General features: G+C 36.5%; 1 long non-coding RNA gene across 1 annotated transcript; it reads right to left on the bottom strand.

Moving 5' to 3' along the window:
- Positions 1-3,767: 3,767 nt before the first annotated feature.
- Positions 3,768-8,505, bottom strand: LOC150088023 (uncharacterized). Its single transcript, XR_016546774.1, has 3 exons — positions 8,398-8,505; positions 4,611-4,687; positions 3,768-3,830 (listed from the first exon to the last, which is right to left on the bottom strand). It is a non-coding gene; the product is annotated as an uncharacterized LOC150088023 (long non-coding RNA).
- Positions 8,506-10,790: the final 2,285 nt, after the last annotated feature.

Below are 10,790 nucleotides of genomic sequence, written 5' to 3'. Positions count from 1 at the left end.
TGCAACGTGTATCTAAGAATAAAAAATTCTTACTGTTTGTAAAAAAGCCTTACGTGATAGGTAAAAACTATTTGATTTTTCCAATTAGCACCAAAAAATGCACCTAGAAAGACCATCAATTTTAGAAACATCAAAATCTATGCAGCCCAGTGTAATATAAGGATACGAAGTTCTTGTTCTATCGTCAAGAATAACGTAATGGCACTCTTTCAAATTTCCCATTTTTAACTATTTGTTAACTTGTTTTCAGAAATTGTTTTTAATACTTTTACCACTTCATATACTCATTGATTTTCTGTTCCGCCCTCCTAACACATGCTTTTGCTATACTCAGGGCCGAATTAAGGCTTCCAGCCATATTTAAATTTGAGGCCCTTTAATATACAGGGTGTTTCAAAAATGATTGTCAATAATTTAAAGGTGAACTGTACAGACTACAATATTCAAAAAAGCTTAGTAAACATGGGTCCTTAAGTGAATCTTTTTCGAGATATTGCACATTTCTGGTTGGGATCCATCACTGACAAGGTGAACTGTACAGAGTTGGAATCCGCCACTCACTTAAGTTAGGTTATGCTCATTCTCTCCCTTTCCCCTCTCTCAATGCTCTGAGACGTAGCAGGCATACCAGTACTTGTCAAAGGATAGTCAACATGGAAAGAGGTTACAGCAACGAAGAGTATGCGGACATGCACTTCATGTATGGTACAGTCAACGGCAGTGCACCCGAAACTGCACGTTTGTACCAAGAAGCATTTTCCCGCCAAAGGCAGCCCAACAGGCACGCATTCATCAGGGTACATCAACGCCTCAGAGAACGCGGGCGCTTCGCACATGGAGTACGAGCAGGTAGGCACAGAAGCATAACACCTGATGTTGAGGAAAGGGTGTTAGAAAGAACATCCTGTAACATGTAGCCAGTGGCGTAGCTACCATGTAAGCAGGCAAGGCAATTGCCTCCTGGCCCGGGTACTTTAGGGGCCCGGCGTCTTTGGCTGTCTCCTCTTTTTGCAATTTTCATTAATTAAGTAGGGGCCTGAACATGTTCTTTGCCTCCGGGCCCGAAAAAGGGTAGCTACGCTACTACATGTAGCATCTGTAAAATACTGTGGTGTTGAAACCAAAAATTAAAAATGCATTATCTTATGTTTAATAAAACCACCCTTAGCAAAGGATTCGCATCGGGCCGCAAATGAAAACGGTTCATTTGCGGCCCGATGTTCATTGGGACTTTTTTTGCTTATTTTAGTTTGTACTTTAAATTAATGAACATCATTTTTGAAACACCCTGTATATATATATATATATATATATATATATAAACCTATATATATATATAGGTTTTTATATTTATATTGTGAATAATAATTCCTTGATAAAAATGTAAAATAAGAGGTCAAAAATGTTTTATGACTTGAAAAATAAAATAACAATAAAAACAATTTGAATAGAAACTTTTAACTTATTTATTGTACAATAATAAGGTATAAGATTAAAATTTAAACACTTAACCAGTTAAGTTTAAGTATGCTTTTATATTACACGTTTTCTTGGTTTATTATTTATTATTAGAAATTTTATCACTACTTTAGAAAATATTTACACTGAAAATGAGGCCCCTCTTCGGGTAAGGCCCCGGGGCCATGGCCGGTTTGGACGTAGCGTTAACGCAGCCCTGGCTATACTGGAATGAATTTCTGAATTTTTGGTTGAATGAATTAATCGTAATGCAATTCTTAATGTTTTTTTTTTTTTTTTTTTTTTTGGTAGTTGTTGGCGCATAGACTTCTGTGGCCATAATGCACCTCCCAAGGTTTTTGCAGTACTTTGATCCAAGCCCGAGGCGGGAATCGAACCCGCGACCTTCGGGTTGCCAGGCAGGCACTTTGCCTACCCGGCTAGCCCGGTCAGCAATTGTTAATGTATAGCATTGTATGCAGGTAATAGTGGCAGCTGTATTGAAAGAACCACTTCCATGCATAATTTAGTAAAAATATTTAATAACCGAGATTTCAATCCATCCTGGGAGTATTCTACAGGGAACTGGAAAATTTGTAAGTTACATTAACAGGATGCAAAGAAAAGCCACAGAGTATAGCAATGAATAACGGCTTAACCATAGTTCACAAAAAAAAGCGGAAATTGCTGGCTGGAATATACTGGCTTGCATATCTTCAGATAAAGGTTTCTACTGGAGAGGCCCCTAGAATGTACTGGTTGATCCCAGTGCTCTGGTCTTTTGTCGGTGCTGTTTGCCACGTCTACTTTAGTCTGAGACGCCAGTGGAAGATGTGGGACTATGGAGGAAAGCTTTCCTTTGGTTTGAAGGGAAACTGTGGTTTTTGGGAGGTAGCATGGAAGTGGAAGTGGAACAAAAATTAGGCAGATCGACAAGAGAATAGGAGGTTGAGTGGGTATGTGTTTAGAGGAGTTTATCACTCTAATGAGAGTCTGAGCGCCGTGTAATGGCCTGTTTAAAGAGGTTAATAGAAATTTGGACGTAAAATGGTTTGTGAAACCAATTTTGATGATATATGTTAAAGCGGTTACTGAGGCAAAACAAAAAAGGTTTTGCTCGAGGTTTGGATATGAAAAGATTTTGGTGACCAATATGGATGCAAACTCTCCCATAAATTCCCACCTTTTCAAATTTTGAAAATAGCACTCAGTAATGACATGAAACACTACATTTTTTTCAGCTTTTTTTTTAAAAGCATATTTTGACTTTTTTCTTCTTTTTTAGAATATTCACCTATGCTTGCAAGAGCCTCCCTTCCGACAGTTTTTACACAGACGAGGTCTACATCACTCATAGGTGACATGGTAGGCAAGTACCCTGTGCTGGAGGGGCGAGTAAAGGATCTACTTTCAAGAGGTTCTGGAGTTTTGACTCCGCCAACAAGAGTTTCCATTTTTCCAGATGAATAATGTTCCCCTCGGTGGGAGGGAAACCATCTGCAACATGGTCCTGCCTTATCAACCTTGGATAGGAGAGCGATCCACAGAATTGCCAGAAGACACATTAAATTCTTCTCTCAATGGTACTAAAAATTCTGGATCATCTTAAAAGTTGACCCACCCTTCCACCTCCGGACTAGAGATGTTGTCTGCCAGGTCACCTGTGAGTGCAAAAGATTCCATCTGGGTCAAACTTACTCGAGGCTTTCCACGCGCATAAGTTCAATGATTTAGTTTTTCATGCCATCACTGAGGACACCCTCCCCTTCAACTTGTTAATCCCCATATTCTGTCAATACAACAAAATTTGAAAAGGAAGGAATTTATGGAAGCTTTTTACATCCAAATTGGTATATATAACCAATGCAATAGAAATATAAGGCTGATAATGATTGCTCCAACATTGATCAACTTATTTACACAGACCATTACAGAGCGCTGAGAGCCTCCAACCACATACCCACTCAGCCCTCCTACAACTCACCCAATCTGTTCTAATTCCATACCACTTCTCCCCACTCCTACAAACCACAGCTACCCTTCGGAAAAAAAAAAAAAAAAAAAAAAAAAAAGGAGAACATACCTCCCGAGCCTGTCAGCATCGGGCTGTTTCTCAAGATGCTAGGTCATCAGTGGAAAGCTGTGGACACGTGTATAGTATTATTGTTATCTGATAATTGTTTAAACAATTATTTATTTAATAGTATAACTGTCTAAATATTTTCAAAAAATTAAAACCAATGAGCATGTAAATTGCGTGAAAAAACATACAAGAATTCAGCAAGCTGAAAATTTTATTACATGATTTCGTTGCAAAGTAAGGTACTGTACTCCTGTGTATCCCTGCAACACACCTGCTCGTTTCAGGCTTTCTGAAAATAATAAAACAAAATGAAACATAAAAATATTACTAGAGTCCTAATATTTAATTTATTTCAAATTACTCAAAACTACTGTATTTTCAATGCATTTGAAATTTTATATTGTTTTCTTTTCTTTCAGAAGGTTTGATCAAAAAGTTAAGTGCGTGATTTCTTGAACACATAACGGACGGTAGTTAAAAGGTTATATGAGGAATGGGATTACAAGCATAAGGTTTTAATAACAGCTTTAGCAGCTTTTAATAACAGGGTAAAACAGCTTTTCGCTAGACTAGGCCCTGTTATTAGGGCCTAGTCTAGCGAAAAGCTGTTTTACATGACTACTTGTCTCATTCTCATTTGTCTCGTCTACTAAAAATGACGAAATAGGAAAAACGAATATAGTTTACGGAATTTATCCTATGAACAAAAAAAAAAAAAAATATATATATATATATATATATATATACACAATTTAAGTGATTTTAAGGGTTTCTTGTGAAAAAACGTTTCGTTTGAAGGTGAAAAAATAAGCAGTCGTCCGGTCAACATCTCCGAAATGTTCAAAAGATCATTGAAGTCTGCTCCGTGATTCGATCAAATCAATAACTGATCATTCGAGAAATAGCTGAAGCGATGTCGCCTTCATACGGTCCAGTTCAAACCATTTTTACTGAGGATTTGGGCACCAGGCAAGTAGTGGGAGACTTCATATATATTTTAAAAAATTAGAGAAACTTGATCTATATTCAGTTTAACTGATTAAATAAATTTTATAATAACACTACTTACAAACATTGAGCACAGCATTAAAACTATACTCGGGGAAGCACATCTTTGAACCTCTTCTTCCAGTTTCTCTGCACTACCTGTAAAAAAATACTGTTCCTTAACTAATATCTAGTTTAGTAGTTTTATTTGATTTAATTTTATCAGTATATACTTGTACTACGAAAATTTAATATTTTTTACAAATCAAATACAGTACACATGTATTAGTAAAAACTTTTGTAAGTGATGGTACAATACACCATGATGGGATAGACAGTAATGTTTTTACCAATACATGTCCAATGGATATCCTCACATGGTGTAATTATATGCGACACTGCTTCATACCAAACAGACACAGGAATTATTGACACAGCTTCCAGATGAGAATGCAGAAAATTGTAACTCTGTAGAATGAACAAACCAGATATATCCAGCAGACAAATTGCTTCAGTAACGATGCCACAGAACATTAATCAATCAGTAAACTATAGTTTAGTGATTGATTCCACCATCAGTAAACCTTTTAACATGCATTAAAGTAATGGCACCGATGACCACAGTGGTGCGAAGATCAGGAACAGTGGACAACTGCAAAAAGATACCGTGGCACAACAAATTCCACTCCATACTACTGCAGGTGACTGGGGGGGGGGAACTATATCAATGCTACCTATATAAGACCTTATATCGGTGGTATTTTCCATGTGGCAAGCTCACGGAATTATGGATACCATATCATTATCTCTGTGACGTAACGAGAGGTCACAGCGCTCGGAGGCAAGTGTCGACTTTTGTCTTCCCTTCATTTTTTAGCAGAAATTCGATGATAAAAAGTAATTTTGAGCCTTCCCATACAGTTGCATCTAGGGATGGCCTATCTCCCTTTTTCCCTGTCACTGTATCCCTACATCATCTTAGACACACTGCAACACGACTACCTATCTCTCAGGACCTGTTCACAATTACTTCGTGAAACAATAGGAGGACCTCTTCCATGGTTTCCATTGTCAGTAGATCTCAATCTCTTTGATAGTTTATACTTAACATAGCAATAAATACGCAGAGTTGTTTTGAATTAACCGGGAACTGAGCCTGAATTGAGAAAACTCAATAGCTTAAATTTTTTTTAAATCTTCTGTTGTGGGGAACTTTTCTTTCACAAAATATTATAAAAATTTATCTGTTAAATATTTTGTTTCCATCATCAGGAAATTGGTACGTTCAGAGGTGATGGAACCAGATACACATACAAAAATTCACTTTTAGCCTTATTGTACATTTGGAGAACATAATAAAGGGTAAAATAAATACAAATTCGTATTCCTGTATAAACAAACACGATAATCTATAACGCATCATAGATTACCGTCGCAAACAACTCCAAAATACATTCGCGAGGCCCTTTCGGTTAGCAGAGTGGTTATAATCACCATTTTTCCACAAGGCATAGAAAGGCCCTTGGGTTCGAATTTTGTCAATGACGCAACCAATTTTTATAGATTTTTTTTCACTATGTGACTCAGTTATTCGGTCTCAGACGAAAGTCACATTTTTTGTTGTCTCGGAAACTCGGATTTTTCTTCAGAAGACAGTAACCCGAATAAAGAATACGCAGTTAAAGTTGTTGTAGGGTTTTAGGAGCATAAGCAACTAAGGCCATATTGATCCGTGTATACTGTCTGTAAATTCCGTGTGTTCTGAGGTCGATTTTCTGTTTGCTGGACGAAAAATCCAAGTTTCCGGGAGGTAAGACCATGCCATCCTCACCTGAGACCGAAGAACTCAGTCACGTTGCGAAAAATTCTCGTAAAAATTCCTCACATCATTGACGGGAACGCAGTTGCAGATACAATGTACAGGCGTCTCACAATCTTAGTTGCTTAGCGCTTGACACGAGCCAAGAGGGTTTTTATTAGAGAACAAGAAAATTTAGTAGAATCTTTATTGTATAGTTACAATGGCATATAAAATATACTATCACAGCTATACACCTAGAAGTTGCAAAATTTACAGAGAGACCCGTGACCACACATTTCTACAGACATAATACACTTATGATTATGAGTGTATTTTTGTAAGTTCCCATAATTTGACGTGAGATACTTAAAAAATTGGCCATATATTGAATTATTCAATTGAATGCACCTTTATTCTTGTTCTGTAATAAACTGCCTTCCTGTTCTGTAATAAACTGCCTTCCTTGCACACTGTATGGGTGGTTTCTTATTGTTGATCATCGTAGGGTTTTAGGCACATTAGCAACTTAGGCCATATTGCGCCATATATAATATGCCGGAAAATTGCATGTATTCTGTGGTCGGTTTGGGGTTTGCTGGGCGAAAAACCCGAGTTTCCGAGAGAAAAATCCATGCCACCCTCGCCTGAGACCGACTAACTCAGCCACGTTAGAAAGGCCCAGAAAAATTTCTCGCGCCGTTGACGGGATTCGAACTCTGGTCTTTTCTACCCGCTGTGGGAGGAAGGTGATTATACCAACTGTGCTATCCACGAGGGCGATGAGTAGAGTTATAGCAAGGATGTTGCGATTGGTGCCCACACAGGATGGTAATAGAGCTACAAATTCCCTATCGACTAGTGGCGAGGAGGCGAAATATTCAATCAACTAGTTATTAGTTAAATTACTTACTTAGTAATAAGAAATAACAATGCACTCTTCAGGTTGTTTATTATAATTATTGTTATTAGGCCTACTCCATCTTCAAGAAGATTAATGATCATAGGTCGAATCTGACCTTATCTGGCCATATCTTATGCTACTGGCTTTTTCACTCAAATTCTTATATGAACAAGTTAGTTAATGTATGAAGTGGATTACAAATCAGGTGTGTAAGCAAATAGTAATAATACATGATAAAAAAAAACAAAAAAAAACGTAAGACTTCTGTGCACGAATCGGAAGCATTTCGGTTCTGTACATCGGACATATTTTTCACCCCATTCTTCCAATCAGCGCACGGAAACAAATAAAATATCCAGTACTTCAGCTACAGTATACGATATGGATAGCATATATATATATATATATAAAAGAAGAAATAATTTACAGGTTTCCATTAGTCCGATTTTAATGAAGTTTTAGAAGACTCAACAAATCATTATAAAAGAACCAATTGTAAAGTATCCTGAAAATCCATCCACTGAGAGTAGAGTTTTTACATGCAGACGTGCCGACGAAGAAATAATTTCTGAATTTCTATTGGTCCGATTTTAATGAAACTTGAAAAGGCTTGGCAGCTAAATATAAAATTTCATGAATTCCATCCATTAGAAGTTAAGTTACTATATGTGGACGGACGGACAAAGTGAAGACAAAATCGGCGCAAGCATCAAAAATATATCGACCAATATCATTCTTCACTGTCAAGCGCTTTACGCACATATGCAAACGAACCTGACAGCCTACTTGTTCTGGCCTACTGGCCGCCTAGTAACAAATGCTCGTAGATTTATTTTTCATAAAAGTATATTTATTTTTATAACTGTTACATGAACCTTATTTATTCAGTTTTATGATGTATGAATTAAATAAATAAATAAACAAATAATTTTAATCAGAATTAATAGATTGGCCATATCAAACTGATATGTATGAATTTACTGGATTATTATTTTATAAAAAATAATAGAAATAATCGTTCTGTTCAAATGAGAGATGGGCTTATTTTGCAGACCAGTAAAAGTACATCTCACTAATTAGAAATTCATTTCATTTTAAAGTAGCAAAATATATACGCTTTAAACACACATAGCAATTGTTTTAATGCAGACTGCTTTTCTAACTTACCCCCATCACTTCTGTACTCTCAGCGCATCTAGAATTTAAGAAACCTCCGAAAGTCCTTCTCAGCTACCTCAGAAAGCTCTCCTCAACTACCACCGCTTGCTTGCTGAAAAAAGTACACAACTGGGTACAGCTCTTATTATATACTAACGAAAGAATTGTGATTCGTGTGAAGCTAGACGGAATCAACCAATCAGACCAGACTGATTACCGGTTCTCTTCACACAATAGTTATTACTCATTTTTATTATTGTTTTAGATTTCTGGTTTCCATACTGAAAATCAAGTGTCGGCTTAGAGTTTAAACAGCTATCGCTTTAGCTGATAAATATTATACTAACAGAAGTGCAGTACAAAATAAAAGTTAATTTTGAATTAACTTAAGGATTTCTAGCCATTTTTTTTCACTGTAAGGGTGGAGCCCTCGTGGGTAGCAAAGTTGGTAGATTGCTGTCCTGCCCCACACCGGCTGGAAAAGATCAGAGTTCGGGTCCCGTCGATGATGTGAGGAATTTTTACGGTGCTTTTTCACAACGTGGCTCAGTTAGTCGTTCTCAGGTGAGGGCAGCATGGTTTTATCTCCTGAGTTTTGGTCCAGAAAACAGAAAATCGACAACTGAGCACACGCAATTTACAGACAGTATAGTATAGTATATAGGAAGCAATATGGCATTAGTTGCTGTTGTTTCTAAACCCCTAAAACAACAACAACAATAGAGTAGACAGGTGTGGGCGAGTGCATCAAAAACATATCGACCGGTATCTTTTTTTACTGAATTTGAGAGGAAAAAATCACTAAAAATGACGAAATATGAAAAACGATATTCATTTCGAAAATATTTTCTACATATTTTCCACTCTAAACGCAAAGTAAATTGAACAAAAACGCATTATTTTTTGATAATGGTATTTTCGGTCGGTGCACACGACATTATTATTATTACTATTATTAGCCATATGGTGCAAGAAACCTGAGGCTTATGCTGTACCAGCCAAAAGAAAAAAAAAATTCCTCACATATATATATATATATATATATATATATATATATATATATATATATATATATATATATATAGAAAATTATTTTAATGTTATGTGCAAATCTTTAATTTAACTTATGCTAATAATGAAAATACCGTGTACCCTGGGAGCGATGTATGTTGAATAAAGGGGGGAAGAACGGAAAAGAGTAACGTTATAAACAAAGTGCGAATTGTGCGAATTTTCTTTTTCTTTTTCATAATTTAGGTGGATGACCTCTGAAGAAGACACAGAAATTATGAAAGATACTGCAATGCTATTTCTACTTTGGTCGTTCTTTTCAATAATCTGCTATTTCTATTTTCGTTCTTTTCAAATTTTACATTTTTCAAAATTCGCACTTTGTTTATAACGTTACTCTTTTCCGTTCTTCCCCCCTTTATTCAACATACATCGCTCCCAGGGTACACGGTATTTTCATTATTAGCATAAGTTAAATTAAAGATTTGCACATAACATTAAAATAATTTTCTATATATACATTATGGTTGTAGGGTACCTTTGCTCTTGCAGTGTCCCTGATCCATAATTCATATTATTGATATTCCATTTTATCTCTATTCAAATTCAAATCCATTTTCTTTCTTTACTTAATTTTAATTTTTATTCATAATTATATATATATATATAGATAGATAGAGAGAGAGAGAGAGAGAGAGAGAGAGAGAGAGAGAGAGAAGTAGAAAGGAATCACCAAGAAAGAGAAGAATGATGATATCCAGCTCAGCACCCTGGGTGTGCCAAGCCCATACTCACCGGATGTGAGCCCCTTAATTTGTTTTGTAAAGACAGAATTCATTTGAACAGAACAGATGCAACGTTTTGTTTTTGTTAGTGTCATTGAGCACTCCTTAATAGTTCGGGGAAACTGCAAACTACGGATATTATTGGAATCATTGGAATAACGATTATTTATTATTATTATTATTATTGTTGTTGCTCTTATATTATTTCTCCCTGATTGGGGAATTCCACTCCGTGACGGGCACTGCTCCCAAGTACAGAGGGAGGTTGTAATGTCTGGTGTTACTGTAGGTCGAGGAACTGATGGGCTGAGAGGTGGCAAATGAAGTTTAACATTGACAAATGTAAAGTACTACATAGGGTAAACAGCAACCCCAGAGCAACGTATCAACTCTGTGGTACTACACTGACAGTGTTAGAGAATGTAAAGGACCTGGGGGTATTTGTGCAGGCAGATATGAAATTCTCTGAGCAGTGCAGACGGGCTGCAAGATTAGCTCATGGTGTCTTATCAATGATATATAGGAATTTGTCTAGCAGGGATTAGGAGTTGATTAGTCCCTTATATAAGGTAATGGTCAGGCCACAACTTGAGTACTGTATACAGG

This window comes from Mastigoproctus giganteus, chromosome 3 (genome assembly GCF_048544385.1).
Source record: "Mastigoproctus giganteus isolate SK-2022 chromosome 3, ASM4854438v1, whole genome shotgun sequence".
In the NCBI taxonomy this organism is placed as follows: Eukaryota; Metazoa; Arthropoda; class Arachnida; order Uropygi; family Thelyphonidae; genus Mastigoproctus; species Mastigoproctus giganteus.
Note: the sequence above shows the minus strand (reverse complement) of the source record. Positions and strands in the feature narration are given on the sequence as shown.